The sequence below is a fragment of the Ursus maritimus genome, unplaced genomic scaffold (assembly GCF_017311325.1).
Source record: "Ursus maritimus isolate PB19 unplaced genomic scaffold, ASM1731132v1 scaffold_9, whole genome shotgun sequence".
Classification (NCBI taxonomy): Eukaryota; Metazoa; Chordata; class Mammalia; order Carnivora; family Ursidae; genus Ursus; species Ursus maritimus.
This window is the reverse complement of record NW_024427107.1, coordinates 10144376-10167753: the sequence shown is the minus strand read 5'-3', so window position 1 is coordinate 10167753 and position 23378 is coordinate 10144376. Positions and strand designations below refer to the sequence as shown.

At 41.9% G+C, this 23378-nt stretch overlaps 1 protein-coding gene across 4 annotated transcripts in view; it reads right to left on the bottom strand.

Annotated features, from left to right (window-relative positions):
- Window positions 1–23378, bottom strand: part of FAM110B (family with sequence similarity 110 member B) — a 147283-nt gene that overhangs the window by 77758 nt on the left and 46147 nt on the right. Inside the window, exon 3 of one of the 4 annotated variants that reach the window (XM_040625855.1) lies at window positions 9142–9296. The exons of 2 other annotated variants lie outside the window; for them this stretch is intronic. The gene's annotated coding sequence lies outside the window, so the exon portion shown is untranslated. Of the gene's footprint in view, window positions 1–9141; window positions 9792–23378 lie in introns of those variants that run through there. One more of the 4 variants, XM_040625856.1, reaches the window with a different exon arrangement.

The following is a 23378-nucleotide window of genomic DNA, read 5'->3' as shown; positions in this document are numbered from 1 at the left end:
TCTGGATATAAAGTTAGGAACATTAGCAGGCTTCAAGACTGACTGTGACCTTGGGAGGTTTCTGAAGCTTTATACATTGTTATCACTACAGTAGGAATCGAGTTTAAAATAAAGTAAAGCAAAACAATCTTTCAGCATGTCTGCATCTCCTGTTTTTACTTTCACAATTTAAAAAATCTTGTGAACCCTAGCTCAGGATTATTAATAGACAATGGTTCGATGGTTTTGTCAGAAAGATATTTCCATTACCTGTGTATATCTTAAAGGTAATTTTATTATATCCAGGGACCAATTTTTTTAAGTGCCACAATAGAAATTAATGTGCAAGTGGGAATTGTTTAACAGAAATTTGCCTTGAAGCAACCTGAGCTCTACACCATCTATACTGTTAAATGTGTAATTACCTGTAAAGCCAAGACTTTTTTTTTTTCCTACTGAAAATAATCACTCCCCCGCCCCCACCAGTTCTTTTGTGAATGTTACGTTTTTCATACCTGGTGACTAGTTTCTGTATCTGGATTCCCTGTATTTCTCCTGTTCCTATTTCCATATGTAGACATTCTTTTCCATGGTTTCTTTTACAGCGAAAAAACAACTTTTCTTATGTAATCCTGTTAAAGCCAGTGACAATAATTATGGGACCCTTTTCATTTAACTAGTGTTCTTCTCCTGGAGCGCTTACCACTCAGTGATTTCAAGGGGGAAAAGAACGTGTCCTTCAAGAATGGGGAAGAAGGTATTCGAAGAGAGAGAATCCTCTGAAAATAGGAACATCTGACTAGTGTCTAAATAAACAAGAAAATCCGTGTTACTTATTGAAGGTTCTTTCTTGGGGTATCACTTTGGGCTTTAAGGCCACAATAAAGAGAAAAGTTACTCCTCCAAACATTCCTGAGGCAGTTTGCAAATCTCTAGTGATATCTGAAAATCATTTCCGCGGATGTGGGTGCTCTCTCTGTAGGAAGCGTTTTTCTAATCATGGTGTCAGTGTATCAGGGAGAAGGAGCACAAAAAAGATGAGCCTCATTGCATATGACTTTTATCGTATGTATGTTATTAACTTTGAAACTGGAAGTGATTTGAAGGACATTAATTCACCTTAAGGAAACTTTCTTGGGCTTCTCTTTTGCTTTATTTTCAATGTCAGATTACAAGCTAATTTAAATTTCAAGTATTCGATTACATTCCTCTTGAATTGACTGCTCATGATCATTGCCAAATCAGTGCTCCCATTCAGGGAGAAGCTATTTTAATTCTACTGAAGGCAGGTCTTCTAATGAAGAGGAGAGTTTAAATTCTTCCTACATGGAATAGCCCATGATGAATGGTTTTTATCATAAAGTCTGAGTCAAGCCTACACAAGCGGTTTGCGTACTAAGTTATATAGAAGGCTTTTAAATTAACATCACAGAAATGTTCTGTAATAGGAAAATATGGTATAAAGTACCTAACAGATTAGTGGAAAAGCACTATCGGAGCCCAGAGGGCAGCCACAGAAACTGCCCACCCCGTATCTTGATGGTATTTGGCACACTTTATGGACTAAAGAAGCATTTGCAGTTTTAATCATCTTTCTCCAAAAGGTAAGCATAATCTTTGCATTTATTTCTAATGTTGTTTAAGAACATATCCAATTTGAATACGTGATGTGAGTCAATGCCAGGCTTTAAAAACTCAGTACCCCGTGTTCCGTTATCTTGAGGGTGAGTTGGGGGTGCAAGAGGAAATTAGTTAATTTCAATTTGCCTACAATGAGCACAGCTTATCCACACAAAAGAATGGATCCTTGGTTTTTGGACGAAGTAATTAGAAATTCCTAAAGGTCTTGGTACTCCATCAGTAGTGATGGGTGGTCCGATAGATGAAAATCAACATGTCAACTTTTTTAGATGCTCCAGGTGAAAGTCAGGGCCCTGCATAGATGGGCCAGAGTCTCCTGCCTCAAGCCGCAGCCTAGGATAGAACAAGGGAGGAAGCACAGCAAAGGAAGATCTTTTTTGATTTGTAATTACTACTTTTCTTAATGTCCTCATTTTCAGCAAAGGAACTTACGCAGAATTTCTCCTATTATTTTTTTCTTTTGGAAAACCAACTTAATCTCTGTCCTCCCCGAAGATGCCCAAAGATGCGTACCTTTTGGAAAGGATGTATTTTACAGGGAAAAAATACTCCATTGAAAACCAAGAAGGAACAATACTAAAGCACTATCATTTAAAACACTGAATTCAGTTGTGTGAAATTAATTGAAATTTCAATTAACCTATCTTCCTTTTTGATATACTAGTTTTGGGCTGTTCTGTAGTCTGTGTTCACTCATTCCTTCATATATATTTCTTTTCAGCATTATTCTCTGACCTAAATTGCAGTGACATGGAATGTATTACACCAAATTTTTCATATCTGAATAAACCAAAGTCATCCAACCGCAAAACACATTCCACCTGCAAAATTCCATGTCAAGTATTAGTGATGTTTTACATTTTGTGGCAATGTGTCCCACTGTGAGGAACCTGCATGCTGGGTCATCTGTGCTTCCACTGATAAGGGTCCTCCTCCTAGAGAAAGACCGTAAGCTGTTGCACAAAGACAATGAAATTCCAACATTGTGGCATTAATGAAAATAAACTGCTACATCAATGAACCAGAAGAATCTAGGAATAGATCCACAAATACACAAGTTCCTTTTGGACAAAGGAACTCGGACAATTCAATGGAGAATGAAAAGTATTTTCAAAAAATGATGATGGAACAGGTGGATACTCATTTAGAAAAATAGTAAACATGGACCAAAATGATCAACTTGAGACAGATCACAGACCCACAAATTAAATCTAAAAGTGTAACGCTTCTAGAATAAACAGATGAGAATATTTTTGCAACCTTGACGTAGGTTAAAATTTCCCAGAGTCACAAAAAACACTGTTCAAGAAAAAACTGACAACCTGTTCTTTAAAAAAATTAAAAACCTCTGCCCATCAAGTGACACTGTCAGAAAAAGAAAAGGCAAAAACTAAATAGGAGAAAATAGATCTAGTACATATATCTGAAAGAGAACTTTTAGAAAAAATAAAGGACTACACATCAATAATAGAAAGATGAACAACCCAACTTCTAAAAAGGGAAAAGGACTTCAACAGACACTTTGCAAAAGAAGATACACAGAGATGTGGAAGCACATGAGGTACTCAGCATTGGTCGTGAGGGAGACACGAATTTAAACCCAATGAGACACTAGTTCATAGCCACTCAAATCACTAAAAATAAAAAGACAATACCAAATGTCGGCAAAGATGTGGAATAACTGGAACTCTGACACACTGCTAATGGGAAGGTCTGAAGTCAATCAAACATTTGGTCTCTGACCCAGTAATTCCACTCAGGGGTATGATCCAAGATACAGGAAAACATATGTCCACAAAAAGACTTGTTCAGTGATGTTCACAGCAATTTTATTCCAAATGCCCAACTGGAAACAAGCCAAATACCCATTAACAGAAGACCAGAGAAAAAGCAACTGCACTATGTACACACAATGAGACACTACTCAGCAACAAAAGGAACCAGCTCTTGAGACAAGAGCACAGACAAATCTGGAAGACATGATACCGAATGAAAGGAAACCAACACAAAGGGTATTTGCTGTGATTCCATTTATATACATTTAAAACCGGACAGAACTAATTTATGGTGATAGAAATCAGAAGCTGAACAATGATTTCTTCTGGGGTAGAAAAGGTGAAACTAACTGCCAAATGGCAGAGAGAATTTGCTGGGGTGATGGAAACGGTCTACATTTTTATTAGGGTGGTTCTAAGAGAGTGTATGTTTGTTAGACCTTCCTTATCAAACTGTACACTTAAGATCTCTAAATCTTACCTCAAAAAATCCCATACTTTATAAATAAAGACACGATATTACCAACATTGTCTCATCACGAAGTTTCAAGGGCCTTAATGCTGATTTGATATCTTAATTAAAATCTATTTTTATTTTAAATTCTTCTGAACTTTCCAACCTTTTATTTATATGTAGTATGTCATGCATATATAAAGAAGGAATGATGACTCAGTCCCACATGAATTCATGTCAGTTATAGTTTACTCATTTGAATGTCATGTTGCACCTTAATGTTTAGATTACTCTATCAGGGCCTGAGAATTTTTTTTTCTATTTATAGGCCCTGGGAAAGCTTATTTTCAACAGTTAACTGCTGTTAGCACCCATTTAAAATGCCTCTCTTGTAAGTTATTTTTGCCTCTTCTGTTTTTACCTGACCATTTTTTCTTTGGTCTCATGTTTGTCATAAAGCAGGTTTCTGGAAGAAATTAAAACACATTTTATAGGATATACTATATCCATTTGCCTTTTCTTCTGACTTGTATGTCACAGAAACAAACTCACAGTTAAGCATCTTGAGGTCCTAGGAGGCTTTAAGATAGTCTTGGGCTTGAATATCTCTTCTATTCCTTACGAGTTATGTGGATTTAGGTAAAATTACTGAATTTCTTCATGCCTCAGTTTCTTCTTAAATAAAAACAGCTGTGTGGATAACTATTTCACAACTTTGAGATGGGAGAGGAGAGAAGGAAAGGTGAGAGCTGGCTCCCTGAAACTAATAAGGGGGTGTACTGTTCGTAGAAAATTAAAAAAAAAAATAGCCACATGCCCCATGCAGACAATTCCAAGCTGTAGCAGTGATAAACTACCCGTCCCCAGCGACAATGCAAATGAAATCAAAGCACTACGGTCTCCCACCTGTGAGGGTGAAGGGCAGGAGCAGGAGAACACAAGACAGAGGTGAGTCTTCAATTCAGTGCTGGCCCAGGAACAGCTAACCTTCCCTGAATACTTTCTCTGTGCCTGGCCCCATGACAAACACATTCATCACTTCATCCTTGCCACAGTTCAATGAAGCAGGCACTAACTATGGTCACCACTTCATAGTTCAGGAACTGAGAGGTCTGTGACCTCGAGGCTACCAGCGGGGACCGGTCGAAGGAGGGACACGCTGGCAGCGAACCCTGACACACGCCTTTGCCACCATGAAGCCACACTACTGCTTCTGAGCTTCTGAGCCTTTAGGGCAGCTTCTAAAGGTAACTGGCAAGGGAGTGGGACGGGTCAGCAGGGGTGGGGGGGGGGGCTCTTGATGGAAAATAGTCGTGTTGGAATTTGGATCCTCAAGCTTGATTCACAATGGCACAAGATATAAGAACAATTAAGAAAGCAGAGCCTCCTGTTATAGTCCTTAGGAAAATAGTTTCGTTTCCCAATATCCGGGAAATGGAGAAGAGCAGCCTTGCCAAAAACACTGCGTGGAGCTGTCTCAGTTTGCTGTGTGTGTGTGTGTGTGTGTGTCCAGCAAACCCAGCACGACTTCACCCATGCCAGCATCATGTGCCCGAGGCGCCCTGGCCAGATGTCCCCCCTGGGCCTGAGGACCTGTAAGCCGGCCCAGTGCCCTCACCAATGAGAGCAGTCTCCTACTGCAGGGGCCAGCAGAGGAGAACAGAGCCCTTCAGGCAGTCCATAACCAGCCAAGTATGCTTCACGGCAGTGAACTTGCCCCCTTGGCTATACTGTGGATATGGCTATAAATCAAGCAGTAATTAGATTTTGCCACATTTAACACAACCCCTCTGTTGCCCTCATTTACCAGGTCTGGACGGGTAAGCAAAGCAGACCGTTTCCACTAAAAACACAGACTTCTTCACTTTGAGCTCTGTGTCCTGCCTTAGCCCCTGAAGCAAAAGACAGCCATGGAGAGAACGTTCTCTATCAGGGTCTGGCTTGTATGACAATACCCTGCAATTTCACCAGTGATGGGGATGGAAAGGGCACGGGGAGAGAGGGGATCTGTCCTTATCATATTGGAACACACATTAACAACCAAAAGCCTATGGAAAATATAACAGCAGTTCAAAGAAACTACGCATTAGTATGAAAATGTAATTAACCTGCCAGAAAAGCATTGAAATCTTCATAGACACACACGTGCACACATACACAGAAACCCATGCAAACTAAGCTCTCATTTGATTTTAGTGAAAGCAAATTCAGCCTTCACTTTAGGCTATAAACATGTCAAACTGGGTGGCTTATAAGGGAGACCTCGGGCAACGTGTGAATTATGCCTTCATGAAGATTTGAATTCTAAGTGTTATCGAGCCCTGTGAAAATGCAACCTAATACTAAGGTGACATAGAAATGCCAATGTTCTCTTTTACTGTGACCTGAAATGCTTTTTATTTTACATTTCCACACATTATGCTTAAGTTAAATACATTTTGATAACCTGTGGAAATGGAAGTGGTGGTAGAAAACCAAACAACCTGAATTTTTATTTATTTTAAACCACTGGCTCTTTTCTCAATGGACTCTCCCCGACAACTTTAAAAAGCCGGAGATATCAATGATTCCAAAATTACGTTATGGCTGAAAAGTTTTAGTTGAAAAAAAGTTAGCTATTTTAGACCACCGTTGGCAAACTTTTTTGTAAAGGGTCAGATATTGAGTATCTGCAGGTCACACAGTCTTTGTCATGACTTCTCAATTCTGCGTCTATAGAATGGAACAGCCATAGGCAACACATAAACGGATGATCATGGCTAGGTTCCAATAAAACTTTATTTACAAAACCTGACAGTGGTCTGGATGTGGTCCATGGGCCAACATTTGTCAACCTCTAAAGCAGTGTGGAATCTGGTCTTTTCTATTGGAAGCTGATGCTTCAGAGCAAAAAAGATCTATAAATAAGCAATCCTTTGTAACCAAGTGTATAATGTTAGATGTGGCAAATGTTTCTCAAGTTTCTGGAAGTTGCTAATTTTTATCAAGAAGCAGAAGACTTGAGGGTGTTTATCCTTTCTTGCACACAACACATTAGCAGGTGTTAACGCTGATCACAGCTGGAAACAGAGCAGATCCTATGTGTGACTCAAGATGGCTAGAGAAAGTGTTCTTACAAGGGAAGGCTTCATTTGAAGGGGATTGGATCTCCACAGGCCCAAAGCGCCTTAAAAAAAAAAAAATTCACTGCTGTTACTTAAGAGCACAATTGATTCACTCAACTTGAAAAGGGCACTGAAAATGCTGTGCTTCGAAAGCACACAAAACACTAAGGGAGGAGGGAAAAGCATGATGTATTCTTCTCAAATAATACAAAAGAATTTGTGTTCAAAGGTTTAAGGAAAATTAATTAAGATGTAATCTTTAGATCAGGAATGGTTAACTATTTCCATGCCCAAAGGGAATATAACCGGAAATGGGAGAAAAAAAAAAAAAGATGCCGCCCAGGGGCGGGAGGAGGGGGAGCCTGTGCCAATGAAGTCCGAGGTGAGCAAAGATCACAAAGACCCTCAGCTGTGGGCAGGCAGGAAGGACAGGTACGCTGGACTTCTAACACCATAAATCTGGGTGCGTACATTCAAACACGGCCGTTCTCTGACCCCATTGCTCACTGTCCTGGGTGACAAAGTCAGCACGGTGTCCTCGTTCCAGAAGGTCAACCAGTTGAAACCCAAACTCTCAAGGTTTGGCGCTCAAGCCCTTTCTGGGGCAAGAGAAGGCATGAATAACTATCTCAGTTCCCAAAGATTTCATATCACTGCCTGTGTGACTCTTTTTAAAAAAGGTACTACTTTGACAATGTAGCAATTTGATACTAGATTAAAATAGCCCAGCTGATAATATGATGGAAAATGGAGAAAGGAAAAAAAGAGGAAAAAGCGCAATGGAGTAATCGTTAACTTGGAAGAAATAGGAATAAATATGTAACTAGCCTGAAAAAGAAATTTATGAACTAAAGGGATTACTTATATAAAAGCAGATGTACCCACAGGTAGAGGTCTTTTGCGTGTGAGGGGCATGGCTCTCCGCACTCCCAGCAATTCCAAAGAGGCTTGAGCTATATACACCAGCCCTGGGGCTCTTGGTAAATGCAGATTCCACAGGGGCCCAGAGACTACTCTCTCCCCTCCTCTCAACTGCCCTGCTCTTTGGAGTCTCAATCTTTCCCTATCTGCTGAAGTCCCAGAGGGTACCCTCCTATTTTTGTCTATCTAACAGTGTAGTTGTGTCTAACTGAAGACAAAGAGCAAACTAGGGGTGCCTGGGTGGCTCAGTTGGTTAAGCGTCCAACTCTTGGTTTCGGCTCCGGTCATGATCTCAAGGTCATGAGATCGAGTCCTGCATCGGGCTCTGTGCTGAGCATGAAGCCTGCTTAAGATTCTCTCTTTCCTCCTCCCTCTGCCCCTCCCCACTCGTGCTTGCTGTCTTTCTCTCTCTCTCTAAAAACAAAACAAAACAAAACAAAACAAAACCTATACCAGCAAGTCCTGGGTCTTCTGCAAACCCCATCTTGAAAAGCCACACTGATTGCTTATCCATGCTGTGGTAACGAAGTTGAGGTCTAGGATAAGATACAGGAAGGCTCTGCCTGCTCTTGTTCACCTGGGGAGCTACGTACACCTGCCCTGGGGCTCTTGGGAGGCCCCAGGCTTACACATCTATTTGCCCTCAGGAAGAAGAGGTCTGCTCCTAGTTAGTGCTAGAATCTTCCCAGCACGAGGTGGCAACAGTGCTTCATACCCAGCTTCACTTCCCTACCTACCAGGGTCCAAGAGATAATACCATCTATCGAAAGCAAACAGAAAAACTTTAAGAGTGAGTTCAAATGCTGCAGAAGAACAGAAAACATGTTTTATCATGGAGATAAAGCAATTGAAAATATGTCACTGGACATATGTCACTGGACTCCTCAGTCCATACCCCTCTAATGACAGCCTATCGCCTTTAGGGCAACAGCTGAAACCCTAACAGCCCAACGGCCATTTCCACTCTGGCTCCAAACACTCTCTGACCTCACTTCTGATGGGCATGGGGCCCCCCTCCACCCCATCAATGCTGCTCTCCTGGCTGCTCCCTCTACCTGCGGCCCTTTCCCACAGAAACCTGTATGGCTGGCTCATACTCTCCCAGGTACAGGTTTGACTCAAGTATCCCCTCCTAGTCAGGCCTTCCTTGGCCCCCCATCTGTATCAGTTCTCTGTTGCTGTGTCACAAATGACCACAAATGCTGTGGCTTAAAACAGCACCCAGTTAACATCTCCCAGTATCTGTCAAGGCCCGGGTGTGGCTTACCTCAGTTCTTGACTCCAGGTCTCACAAGGCTGCCATCACGGTGACCTCTGGGTAGATTTCCTTTAGGAGCCTGGGGTTCTCCTTTGAGTTCCTGCGGCTGTTGGCAAAATTCAGTCCCTGGGGGTGCAGGACTGAGGTCCCGGTTTTCCTGCGGGCTGTGGGCGGGGATCATTCTCAACCACTAGCAGAGCAGCACCCAGTCCCCTGCCAAGTGGCCTTCTCACAGTTCCCTTCTTCACGGTCCGCAGGAGAATTCCCACCCCAGTCTGCTGAGAGGCGGTCTTCTATACCATAATCAAACAGCCACAGCAGTGACAGCACCTTCACCACGCTCTGTTGGCCCCACCGCCCAGTACCAGGGTCACCCTAGAGCCCTGCCTAGCATACCTTCTAAAATGCTACTGCCTCACCCTACAACACACCATCTATCCCCAACCTTCAGTTTCCTTTATATTTATTTATCTTCCGCATTTCTGCTCCACCTCACGGAAACAGAAGCCTCTCAAGGGCAGAACTCACTGTCTGTTTTTGTTTCCTACTATATCCCCAGCCGTAGAAGATCAGGCTCAGACAATAAATATTTATGGAATGAATAAATTATTTCCTCTGTAGGTTTGCTTTAAAACCCGTCAGCATGTCAGCATCTCCGGTTCCACCGCTACCCTGCAAATTACCATGTCCTTTTCTTATTGTGGTTGCACTGCAACTTTTAGTCACAAAAAATGAAGCTAAATGCTCTCCTTCTCATGGTACAAAGCTCCGTAGTTCGAGTTTATTTATAGTTTTATCAGCCAATGATGTGGCGAGAACTCCACATTCAATGGTTGCAAAACCAGCATTTTTATACTTACGTGAAAACAGATATGTTCACTGTCTAGTATTCCAGGTTTGTTTGTTTGTATCTTAAAAATTCTTCAGTCAAAAAAATGAATGGGGGGAATAAGAAGTAAAAGCCAAACTCCCTCTGAATACTGACTCTGAGAAAACCAGGAGTATGTGATTTCAACAAAGAGAAAAGTGTGGTATTCAGAAGCAATGAACAACCTATCGCTACAGTAGTAAATGTGACAGATCCATTATCCATCTCATTTAAAGGGAGTGTTGCAGTTTTTTGCAAGGGGTAGTAGGGCAACAGGCAAAGCCAAATGCTATATGTATAAATACAAATCCATGTCAAATACACATCTGGTATTGGGTATCCATTTTATTCCATATGCCCCTGGTTAGCAAAATTGTTTGGATGAGAAGAAAAACGTATAGGCACTTAAATACTTATAAGCCCAACTGCAACAATAAGTTAATAAGAAATTGATTATTTACCTGACATGCATCCTAAAAAACACTCATCCATGGTCTCCATTAAAATTAATCAAATTCTACTCAGGTGATTACAGATCATACAAAGCAGCTTGATTTTCTCTTTTATCGTGTTTAGCTTCCCCCACTCTTGTTTATTTTTCTAGCACCACTACTATTAATGTAATGCAAGGAACCTAATTAATTTCTAGATCTCCCTTGCCACTGATAAATAAACATTCGCTTCTGAATTCCTGGCTGGTTCCTGCTTCTGGCTTCTCACCTCTAACCATAATACAGTTTCCAGGTCAATCTGCCAAAAACAGTGATTCCGGCAAGTCATTCCTCTGGTCATGAATGGAGGGCGGCTCCCTATGGTCTAGGTTGTCAAGTTCATAGCCTTCCCCGTGGCCTCACTTGTCAAGTTCTTCTCCTGGAGTAAGCCCTTACTTAACCTGGGTCAGTCTGGTTTCCACGATAATTGCAAGGCTCTGCACACTTGACTCCAGGCCTCATCTGGCCACCACTGGCCCTGGAGTGATTGGCTGAAAGAATACAGATCAATGAATGAAAACCACAAACAGTAAACTCTAAGCCCTACTGACTGTAAGGACATCTCTTTATAGAAGGACAGACTACTGCTCTTTCCTATGGAAATACAGTAGGGTTGAGAAAGAGAAAGGCTATAAAACATAGTCTTCAGCCTCCAAAATAAAAGTGTGGAAGTAGGGGCGCCTGGGTGGCACAGCGGTTAAGCGTCTGCCTTCGGCTCAGGGCGTGATCCCGGCGTTATGGGATCGAGCCCCACATCAGGCTCCTATGCTATGGGCCTGCTTCTTCCTCTCCCACTCCCCCTGCTTGTGTTCCCTCTCTCACTGGCTGTCTCTATCTCTGTCAAATAAATAAATAAATAAAATCTTTAAAAAAAAAAAAAAAAGTGTGGAAGTAAATTTTTGGCATTTCCCAAGTATCTTAACTGAATTTTCTGTGGAAGGAGAATTCTAACACGGCCCCCAGGAATTCCCAACCCTGTACATAGCCTGCATAATCCCAGGACAGTAAATACAGTGGATTTTACTCCTATGCTTAGGGATGTTTTATGGTGCTCTAACCTTAAGATAGGAAGATCACCTGGATGGGCCTCACCTGATCTCATGAATCCTTTAAAAGCAGAGAGTTTCCTTTGGCTGCTCACAGAAGAGAAACTAAGAGATCGGAAGTGAGGGGGATCTGATGAGAGATTCTGCTGCAGCTGATGAGAGGCACTTAAAACGGCAGGCCCAGGGCAAGGAAATGCCAGTAGCTTCTAGAAACTTCTAGGAACTGATTGATGGCTGGCCTTGGCTGATAGCGAGGACACAGGGACCTCAATCCTGATAAAAACCTGATGAGCTTAGAAACTGATTTTTCCCCAAAGTCTCAACCAAGAACACAGTCCCGCCAATAACCTGAGTGTGAAACCGTGAGCAGAGAACCCAGTTGAGCCATGCCTTGTGAGCAATACCACTGTGAGCTAAGAAATGGTTGCTTGTGGAAATTTGGTACACAGCAACAGAAAACTAACACGCTTTCTTCTAAGCTAGCCTCTGTTCACATAAAAATAACATTATCCTAAAAGTACCTCCTCCCATCGACTGGTAGGATTATCAGCTGTCCTCATGGGTATGAATGTGTAACCAACAAATGAAAAAGAAAGCAAAGTATAAGAAGCATTGAAGGAAATCTCATCCTTCCTATAAAACTATGAAATCTGAGGACAAGCAAGATATAACCATCTTTTTTTTTTTAAAGATTTTATTTATTTATTTGACAGACAGAGAGAGGGAGCACAAGCAGGGGGAGCGGCAAAGGCAGAGGGAGAAGCAGGTTCCCTGGTGAGCAGGGAGCCTGATGTGGGGCTCAATCCCAGGACCCTGGGATCATGACCTGAGCCAAAGTCAGACGCTTAACAGACCTTGAGCCACCCAGGCGCCCCAGGACATACACATCTTTAATGATAGTGACTATTCTAAAGATCACCATATATAAGCAGCACTTCTCAGAAATGTTAAAATAGGAATCAGCCCTTCTGCAATATTTTACTAATGATAACATCAATAAGAGCAACATCAACGTTATAACTGATTTAGGTTTCTATGATATATATTAGGAAAAGTGTTCATCATTTATTCATCAAAATAGTAATTGGTTATCTACTATATCCTTTGTAAGTGCTTATTGACTAATTCCAGGGAATGCTAAAATACACATGTCATCTACATATTATAAGAAAAAGTAAATATCAGAGGATGTTTGCCTATTGCTTTTCTTGAGAGTAGATACTTATTGTTAAAATACAAATATTCAGCATTTCATTTTGCTTTTATAAGCAATCCTGCTGTTATTTCAATTTATAGACATTTGTTTCATTTCTACTCCATGCTAGGCTCTCTGCTAGGCACTAAGAACAGATACATAAGTCAGCCCCTGCCTTCCAGTAACCCTCAGGCTATAAGGAGAGAGGAAAAACAATTCTATTAAGAATTAAAACAAAAAAAAACAGCTGGGTGGCTCAGTTGTTTAAGTTTCTGACGCTTGATTTCAGCTCAGGTCATGATCTCAGGGTTGTGAGATCAAGCCCCGCCTGGGGCTCCTCACTGGGCATGGAGCCTGCTTAAGATTCTCTCTCCCTCTCCTTCTGCTCCTCCTTGCCCCCTGCTCATGGGCACATTCTCTTAAAAAATTAAAAAAAAAAAAGAATTAAAACAATTCCAATCAATACAGTATCATTACTGGTATGTGTGATGTATAAGATGCAGGATAGTCTGGGAATCACATGATGTTTGGTGTGATGGTAGTGAGTGATCAATTAAGAAAGCGTACACTTCATTTGTTTGTTTATTCATTTGTGTTTTTTAGATTCTACAAATGAATGAAATCATACGGTATTTGTCTTTCTTTGACCTATTTCACTCAGCATAATATTCTCTAGGTCCAACCATGTTGGCACAAATGGGAAGATCTCATTCTTTTTTATGGCTGAGTAATATTCCAGCGTGTGTGTGTGTGTGTGTGTGTGTGTGTGTGTGTGTGTGTTGAGTACAACTTCTATATCCATTCATCTATAGATGGTCATTTGGGTTGCTACCATATCCAGGCTATAGTAAATAATGCTGTAATCAACATAGGGGAGCATATATCTTTTTGAATTAGTGTTCTTGTTTTCTCTGGGTAAATACTCGGTAGTTGAATTAATTACTGGATCATAAGTATATTTATTTTAAAATTTTTGAGGAACCTCCATACTATTTTCTGGAGGGCAAAAGAGGTGAAGGGGTGTAGGAGGTACAGGCTTCCAGTTAGGGAATGAGTAAGTCCCGGGGATAAAGGTACAGCATAGGGAATATAATCATCAGTACTGTAACAGTGTTGTACAGTGACAGATGGTAGCTACACCATCTGTGATGAGCACAGCATCATGTATAGAGTTGTTGAATCACTATGCTGTACACAGTAAACTAAAGTAACACTGGGTGTCAACTATATTTCAATTTAAAAAAGAAATAAAATGGAATGAAATTAAAGAAAAAAAGTTAGAGTAAAATAAAATCAGAATTTTGAAAAAAAAAAGTGTCTATTTCCATCCGTCCATCCATCCACCCAAGACAATTAAGAGTTACCCAGAAACAGCTAACCTAATTAATGGCAGTTCTGACATTTGTTGTAAGCTTAAGGATTGTGACCAACTGCATTTTTTTAATTAAAGAAAACTACTTTTCATAAAATACTTCAATCCACTGTCATCTGCTTACATATGAAAGGTGATGGTTCTCAGTCTGTCACCATCAAGTCTAAAACAATAGCCTGAGTACTACAAAATGGTGTCCATCCATGGGAGGGAACGACATTTAGTTCACTAACTTCTAACATTCTCCAAATAGAAAGTTATATTAAAACCAAACTGACTTCCCAGAAACAGAGTACAGTATATGAGAGTTTGGGGCCTAAATCAAATGCACGAAACATTTCATTCTTGACCCAGCAATATAAAATGACAATAACCATGTAATTGAAGAGATAGAGTGATTATAACAGGAAATACTGAACATTACAATTTAAGAACACACACATGCCAAATATCTACCTTACCAATCTTGTTGGGAGGAAATAAAAATCTTAATCCCTATTATAAAGATTTTTCTTAGGTGAGAAATTTCCCCCAGGATAATGCTTGTCTTATTTGGCATTTATTTATTTTTTTTAAAGATTTTATTTATTTATTCGAAAGAGATAGAGACAGCCAGCGAGAGAGGGAACACAAGCAGGGGGAGTGGGAGAGGAAGAAGTAGGCTCATAGCGGAGGAGCCTGGTGTGGGGCTCGATCCCATAACGCCGGGATCACGCCCTGAGCCGAAGGCAGACGCTTAACTGCTGTGCCACCCAGGCGCCCCTGGCATTTATTTTTTAAAAGAATGAGCTATGACTCTTCACACAAGCTGTTTTCAAATTCCAACACTAAAAATTATTCCTAAAAGAAATGTCTTAAACTTGGTTGTCAGATGTTTCACATCTGCTATGCGCGCTAGACAAAGTCAAGGATGCAAAACGTAGTGTTTAGAAACAACAGGCACATAATGAATGCACGACTGAAGGCAATGAAGCAAACAATACTTTACCCAAGGCCTCAGTTTATATATCAGCTGTAGAGACATGGCTAGAAAATTTCAAAGTGATAATATAAAACAGTAACACACCACCACCGAGAACTGTACACTTAGATATTAAGATGGTAAATTTTATGTTCTGTGTGTTGTTGTTGTTTTTATACCACAGTTAAAAATAAAACAACAAAAAAAACCCACCAATAACCCAAAACTAACTGTGAGACCGTAAAACAATAAGTGCTATAAATTCAAGTGAGAGTTTTGTCTTTAAAGGAGGCACGAGATGCCCCTTCGGTTTTGCTGACTACAGAATGTATTACTATTACATAGCTACGTGAAGAAAGGGGACAGGGATTCTACGCCAAAATGAGAGCAGAGGAAATGAGCAGGGTTTGCAAAAAGCATTCAAGATCTCACGTGGACCAACAGAGCTGAGGGGGAGGATTCCAAGCTGGAGAACAGAAATGGCTGGAAAAGTAAATCAGAGCTCGCCTATGGCAAAAGGTGAGCGCCTGACCTACCTTATTTGTACCTTTTACCCCCACAGTCTATGAGAGTTAGTAAAAGGTTTTTAAGAACGAAGGTGACATGAAGACTATTTTATCAAGAAGCGCCTACACTCAGCACACAAGGCAGACTGGATAGGGAACACCTGCGGGACAGAGTAACCAACTGGAGACATCTTCAGCGATGTTAGGTGATGAAAGAAGACGGGCGCTTGACTTGGAACTCAGGAAGGACAAAAAGAAAAGAGCAAATATGAAAAGTCCAAGAACCAAAATACTTAATGAGCGAATGCTGAGGAGTGCAGGTGATGCTCAAGTTTTTCCCAAGATGGTTCCTTAGTAATAGAAACTTAGTGATATGATACTCTTGCAGAAAAGCTAGGAGAGGATGCTGGTTTAGCAGGAAGATCTGGAGATCCATTCGTGACCTAGTGCATTTGAGTTTGGAGTAGATTATTGATTAAGTGACTCTAGCAAGTGACGTAAAGGTTGAGATAATCAGGGCACCTGGGTGGGTTAAGCATCTGCCTATGGTTCCAGTCATGATGCTGGGTCCCTGGGATTGAGCCCCGCATTGGACTCCTTGCTCATTGGGGAAGCTGCTTCTCCCTCTGTGCATGTGCTCTCATCTCTCTGTCTCTCTCTCAAATAAGAATGTAAAAAATCTTAAAAAAAAAAAAAGGTTGAGATAATCAATGTGTGAAGAATAGCTGGAACCAGGTGTGGGTGTGATGTTCCAGGTGCAAAACGACCGAATGGCTGAGACAGAGCCCTGGTCTGAGTGTACATTTCAGTCACAGGAAGTGGATGGACAAAGAGGGCAGGACATGGAGGAGATGAGCGCCTCTGACCTAGCAAGACAGCAGAAAACAGACCAGCAGGTCATGGGGTCCTGAGGTCAGGGGAAGACGGAATGAAGTGTCCCAGATTTATACATCAGGGTGGAGAACCTCCAGAAAGTACCAAAAAAAGGTAGTGCCGAGCGAAGGCAGAAGGGAAAGGAAGGCCCAAGGTGAGAAGCAGGACAGCAGAACACACAGACGTGTTGTGAGGTGCAAGGCAAGGAGCGGAGATGGACTGACTCCACGGAGAAGAAGAGGCAGTCAGGATTCAACAGGGTAAGAACAATGGTGAGATCAATGTTAACGTTCTTTCTAAAATGAAAAATATTCAGCAGCACCAACATATTCTCCACCAAACCTGCACCGAAGGAATAGTCAATGCTTCTATTTTTATCCTCAAAATATGACTGGCTTTGTAATAATGAACTAATGTTTAAGCACACCAGCATTTTAGGCTCGGTTTAGGGATTATTAAGCAAGTATTTAGAACCAAATACTGAATTTCAGCAGCACATATATAACCCAGGGAATGTGAATCCATTAAGCTTTTATGCTAATAACTGTTCTGGAGAAGTTGAAAGAGAGTTGAAAGAAAGAAGCTAAAGTTTAAATTAAGTCCTACTCTGACATTAACATTTTTTTCCCCCAAATTCTCCAATTGGTGACCAAGCACACTAACCTCCTACGCGAAGAAGCTATTTTTAAAAACACTAAAATCTCAATATCCATTACGTGCATGAAACAGCCTCTTGAGTATTACAAGAGAGCAGTCATTTACCAAAACAGTATAAACTGTACAAAGACAGAATTCCTCTCTTACTGTTTGATAGGAAATTACCTCTTCAAAGATTTACAAAGAACTGTTGCTTGATTAACATCAGTTTAAAAAGGAGAGAGAGAGAAGGGAAAAGAGAAAATGATTAATCACGGTCTCAGGCGGTCTCTGGCGCCGCTAGTCAGCTGCCGTGCCTCAGTGACTAGAACCACAGCCCAGGCCCAGTGGCCTCCAGCAACAATGCTGAGGACACAGGAGGGAACAAACATGGCAGCTCCCAGTACACCCCAGATAAGGCTACAGTTTGGGAGTATACACCCTAGCCCTCAAACCTCCCAACAACCATCCTACCAAACACAGACCATGATGCCAAAACTCAGGTATCTAATATTTACCTTTTTCCTGGTCAGGCCAGGACTGCTGGAATAAGGAAAGGGAATTACCTCACCATTTGAAATCCTTCAGATTCCTCATGTCACTGCTTCCAAAAGAAGAAGGGTATCTCATACTTGTATGGTCTTTACTGTTTTCAAAGGAAAGAAATCTACTGAGTTTCCATTTTCCACCCATTTAGGTTCGCTCCCAGAATATCATTTCAGTATTGTTTGAAAATGCTCCTACCATCACTGATATTTTCTCTTTGTAACTCTTCCCCCCAAATTTCTTCTGCTTTGAAAGTGTGTTAACATCATGGTTGTCCAACAACATCAGCTCTCAAAATCTGTCACAGTTATATAACAGGCTCCTCAGTTCACGCCATAAGACCTGCAGACCCTATGTGCTGTTATGAAAATTCTCTCCAGCATTTGTCAAGCCACCAAGCATTGCATTTTCAATTGGATCGTGATCACTACAATAAATCGTGACCCCACGGCCATCATTTGGCAGAATGGGCAGTCTAGTGTAAGGCTGGAGATGCAGTCGTCTGAACTGCACAACTAGTGGTTGCCTGACTTCACATAAGTCATGTTCTTACAAAAGTGAATCTGTGTAGGCGACACAAGTTGAAGATTAAGACATGTGAACACAAGTCCATGTGCTCATCTACGGTAAGAAGTGCACATGGATTTCCGTCTTCAAATCTCTGCTCTAAGTGGGTTCCTAAAGTTGAAAGGGCAAGGAAGAAATTATAGAAGTGGCACTGAGACATACATACAAACATACAAATAATTTCGGAGAATGCAGAAGTCCTAGATCAGGACATAGTTCAATGCATTCATTTGGTGACTATTACTAGAGCACGCATCGGGTGTCAGGCACTGCTCCAGGCCCTGGGGATACAGCAATCAACAGACGAGACTTCCTGCCCTCAGGGAGCTCACCACGCACCTCGACTAGACAAGAATCTCACGGAAGAGCCACACAGCAGCAGGGAGAGTGTGATCATGCTGTCAGAGACCATACAGCTGTGCAGCCCTGATTATGGCTGATGTATCCAGAAGTGCTTTGAGCAGCTAGAGAATGCAATTCCAGTGTGCTCTGAGCCACTCAACATGGCAGACTCAGGGCTACGCCTCCCCTTGTAATAAACGTGGTCATAACTATTCTAATTACACAGACGTACACCACACTGACTTACTGTCAGATTACCATTAATTCACTTCACTAATTTTTAAAATAACTTTTTAACAGACTATTAAGCTTCAACTTCTAACTAATTAAAGCTGCTTAAAAAGAGAGCTTTATTTCACCCAGTTAACTCGTGATTTCCTAAAACTAAATAGTGTAAGTGTCCTAAACCTCTTTACTACTCAATGCATTTAATGGATACAACAGTTTGAGGGCTTCGTTTCAATTCATCCACAAAGTATTTTGTCCTTGTCTCATGAGGATTTCCAAGCGCTACCTGATTTTAACCAGAACCGGGACTTCGTTAAAGAACAGTCATGAATCTCTGATGTGTGAGTGTGTTGTGTTGGCTTGAAGCTAAGTGACAGCTGAAATATTTCAAACCGGCTTTTATTTTGTGACTCTGTTGGGTGAGGCCTATAATTTGCAAAATTACTAAGCTGATTCGTTTGAAATTCTAATAACCACGGTCTGGCCAACTAATGTCCATCCAAATGAGAAATTAGTACAGGGACTTATTCTGATTCTTCTGTTGCAGTCCTACCAGCTTCTTTATCGACCTGGTCGCCGTTGCTTTCATATGGGTGTTTTAGCAGATCGAGGTTTGCTATGTAAGATATTTATTTTTTCATTTCATTCAAAGGTAGCTTTGATACACTAAGGTGAGCTTATAGAGCATGCACTATTATCATGGGTGCAATATATTTTCTATATGAATGTGCAGGTTTTCTAAATAAGGCTATCAGTTAGCTTAGAAAGGGCTGGGCATACAGCGGTACAGGCCGCAGACGACGCAATTTGAGAGATGTTATGACCTCGGTGGTCTGTGTGAGTGGCACCCTAGGACCATCCACGATTCATTTGTACAAGTGTATGTGGTGCCTCTGAGCACCCAAATGCTAGGTATGATTCCAGGCTGCTGCCGAAAGTCATTTCCAAGTAGCACGGCGCTTTACACAAGCCCCCCCAAAATGTACATAAGTACCAGACAAATAGTCGTCATATTCACTGGTTCAAATACTTCCTGGGGAAGAGTAAATGTATTCTTACACAATCAAACCACATACAAAGGAATCAGGGGGACCATTATACTAATGTTTCAGAGAGGGAGACAATCCAGCATATCATTTAAGAGAATGGAATTCTAGAATCAGTCTGATTACGTGCAAATCCTACTTCACTACTGTTGGCTGTGTAACCCTGGACGAGCTCTTTCACCTCTCTATACCTCAGTGTCTTCATTTATAAAATGGGGATAAGAGCGTAACCCAGAGCCCTTATGAGGATTAAATGAGGTAATACATGGAAAGTACGAGAACAGTGCCTGACCACAGTAGACCCTGTGTAAGTGTTCAAATTTGGAATCAGCATCATTGGGCAAGAACATCAAAGCAGGGAGAGATCAGGTAACTTGCCACGGGTTTAAGAATTAGTCAGGGGTTTCTTCCAGAATGGAAATGAAAACTCTTGATTCACAGGTTAGAGTTTTCATGAGATCATGCTGTTTTACATCCCAACTTTCTGACGAAGGCAAAACCCATGACTTGAAGTCATTCTGACATCTGAAAAGCAAACTGCCATGCACCTGAGTGCTTTGATTAGTGACACGGGTCGTCCTTAACAAGCCACCAGGGCTGAGGCTCAGGGCCTTCCGAAGCCATGTACCGCCAGAGCCTGGGCTGACATGCATTTACTGGCCCCCCTCTCCTCGTGGGGAGATGCACACCAGTGGACAAACAACTCCAGTTCACACAATCAGCCATCAAGAAGACTCCTAGTCCCAGAAGGGAGTAATTGTCCGGAAGCTCTCGTCCTGCCCCGGGGAGGTGTCTCCTGCTTTCATTCATGTTCTTTAAATATCAGCTGATCCCTGGGGCGCTACACTCCCTGGGGCGCTACACTCGTACCCTGGAAAATCATGTCATTCGTTTCAGTTGCAAACAGTGTCGCTCCCGGTGCCCTGAGGGAGAGGGATGTGTTCTGAAGATCAAAGTGTCGCTCAAAGTCTCGGGGGCTGAAAGGAGCCAGGCTCCTCTCCACAGTGTGAAGTGGGGCATCAAGAAATCACAGAGAGGCCTGGCATGTTAATGAACAGCTGCTTTTTCTCTATTTCAATTCTTCTACGAGGACCAAGGGAGATTTGGTAACTGGTTTTGATGCAGACTGCAGCTCTTAGATAGTGGAAAACTACACGACAGCCAGGAAACAAGTTCCTCACCCACATCTTCATCTAGTGGCCTGGAAAGCGCAGTCCTACCCCATCAATTCTGGCACACGGGGGGTGCGTGCATTACCTCGGTGCCACAGCTGTCCCGACTACCTCTTAAACCCTTCCATACGGGCTGCTATGTTAGCTGCACCTAACGAGTTCCCCTTGCTTACGAAATGAGATGGGGAGAGCTCACTGCAAATTTGCATAGCAGAAAATCCAGGTAAACTAGAAGGGTGAATGAACCAGAAACAAGACATGCTGTGTGAAACAGGCTGTGTACAAAGCAGCCAAAACCCAAACAGGTCACACAATATCGTCCCTGCGTGACATTGTCATCCTACCCACAATTCTCATCACCATTGCTTTTGGCTAGAAAATCAGGAAAAAGCACCCAAACTCTGTTTCTCGACAGCTTAATAAAAATGCAGACATTCTATTTTTTCATCAATTAACATCTGTGATTTTTAAAATGTCTTCATCATACACGCAATTAGCGTAATATCCTGGGATCAAGCATAGAGCATGGTATCTAAGAAGAAGGAATAACATTATTTTCAGTCCAATAACATTACTTGTTCTAATTTAACACCTGATTATAATGGTCAAATCAAAAATTATATGTCTTGTGGAAGCAGAGAAATCAGACTCTACTTCTCTGCACGGTAAACAGGAGGAGGCTAAGCCTTGGAGACTTTACACAGCGGATCTGAGGTCAAGCCCTACTAAGAGCTGAAGCTAGACCCCTGTTTGTTCCCTAGAAGACAGACTCAGGGACAAGGAAAGATGGTTAATTCTTGCTGCCGCTTCCAGACTTCAAGCAGAAGTGAGCCGTCTGCCGACCATCTGGTGATCACATCACTGCAGGATTACCAAGTCCTGTAGCTAAAATGGAGAATGTGGCGAGACACACACTAGTTTGGGGAACGTCCACACTTACCAGATGGTTCACACCAGGAAGTGCCGTTGACCCCAAGTTCTTCCTCCACGAACCAGTGTAGCCCAGAACCTCAATGCCACATGTTTGTGACAGTTGGTAACCACTATGGTGAGCGCACTGTGCCATCCAGGGCAATGCCTTCACCTTCCCTACCTGGCAACGACACTCCCCAGCTTACAGGGCACCTGCTGTCATTTCTTCTGGCTGTGGCTTCCCTAATTAGGAATACTAACCAATCCGAAGGAGGGAGGGGAGAGACACAGTATCATGAAAGAACAGATGCTAGCATGGTGGCTGAAATATCACCACCAATTAAGTGATGGGGATCACCAAAAATATCCAATCATGCTGGCATGTTTTCAGTTTTGGTAAAAGAATAGAATAAGAGAAGGGGGAGGGAAACGTTACCATGTTTTACATTGGTGTGGTCCTATTTCTCGCTGGAATGAACATTTCCACTTAATGCTTATTCGGGTGGTTAAACTACCATGGTGTACCCTAGCAATTAAGATGTCCCCATTTCTAACCCCCCCGCTTAAAACAAAAACTGTGTGCATTTGTCACTAAAATTTATTTTACCAATAAACCATCATATGCCCAACAAGGCTGATGAAATAAGGGCAGGAGAGAAAGGAAAAACATCAAGGGTAGACATTGGAAGCCTCGCTGAAAACGGAGTTTAAAAAATGGTTGTCCTGATCTAGGGGGCAACCTTCCAGGAGCACCTGGGTCTCTAAGTGTTCGTATATCAACTTCTCTTTGTGAGCATTATTTCAGATACTGGTAAAAATGAAACACTTAGAGAAAAACAAACTGCTTTTGCTTTCGTGTTCAAAAAAATAAACTGTCACAGAACGCAGATGAATTAGCTTTGGGGACAGAATAATTTGTGCCCAAATCAAAAGCAAGAAAAAGTTAAATGTCCTGCAGGAAAAAAAGAAGAGAGAGCCAAGGCTGGTAGAATATGTCAAAAAAGAGGTGACCTTCAGAGAAGGAGCGGACCTCTCTAGGCGACTCAAACCACTGCGAGGGAGCAGAGCAGGACTCAGCTCTGAAATCCCTGCTGCCCCTCCCAGTGTCCAACAGAGGGGCCTGGCTCCTAGCACAGCCTATGAAACAGAAACAATTTATTAAATTACTATTTTGAAAATTGTGTGAAAAGAGTACTAGGGAATAAAATTTCAAGACTGTGTGATCTCAGTGCGATCCCACACTGACAAGACTTTCTACATGGATGGCAAGGAGTTCGTTCCAAAGGGAACAAAAGAAATCAGAGCTGGTAACAAAGGCCCTCTTTAGAACACAAAACCCATGGTGCTTTGGGGTTGCGGCCAGCCCTCTCCAACCAGCATGGGATCTCGTAGGCATTAAACACATTACATGCATTCTGAGGGAAAGGAGTTCAGTCTTTGAATCACATTAAGAATAATCTAAGCTCTTTGCAATTTTAACATGAC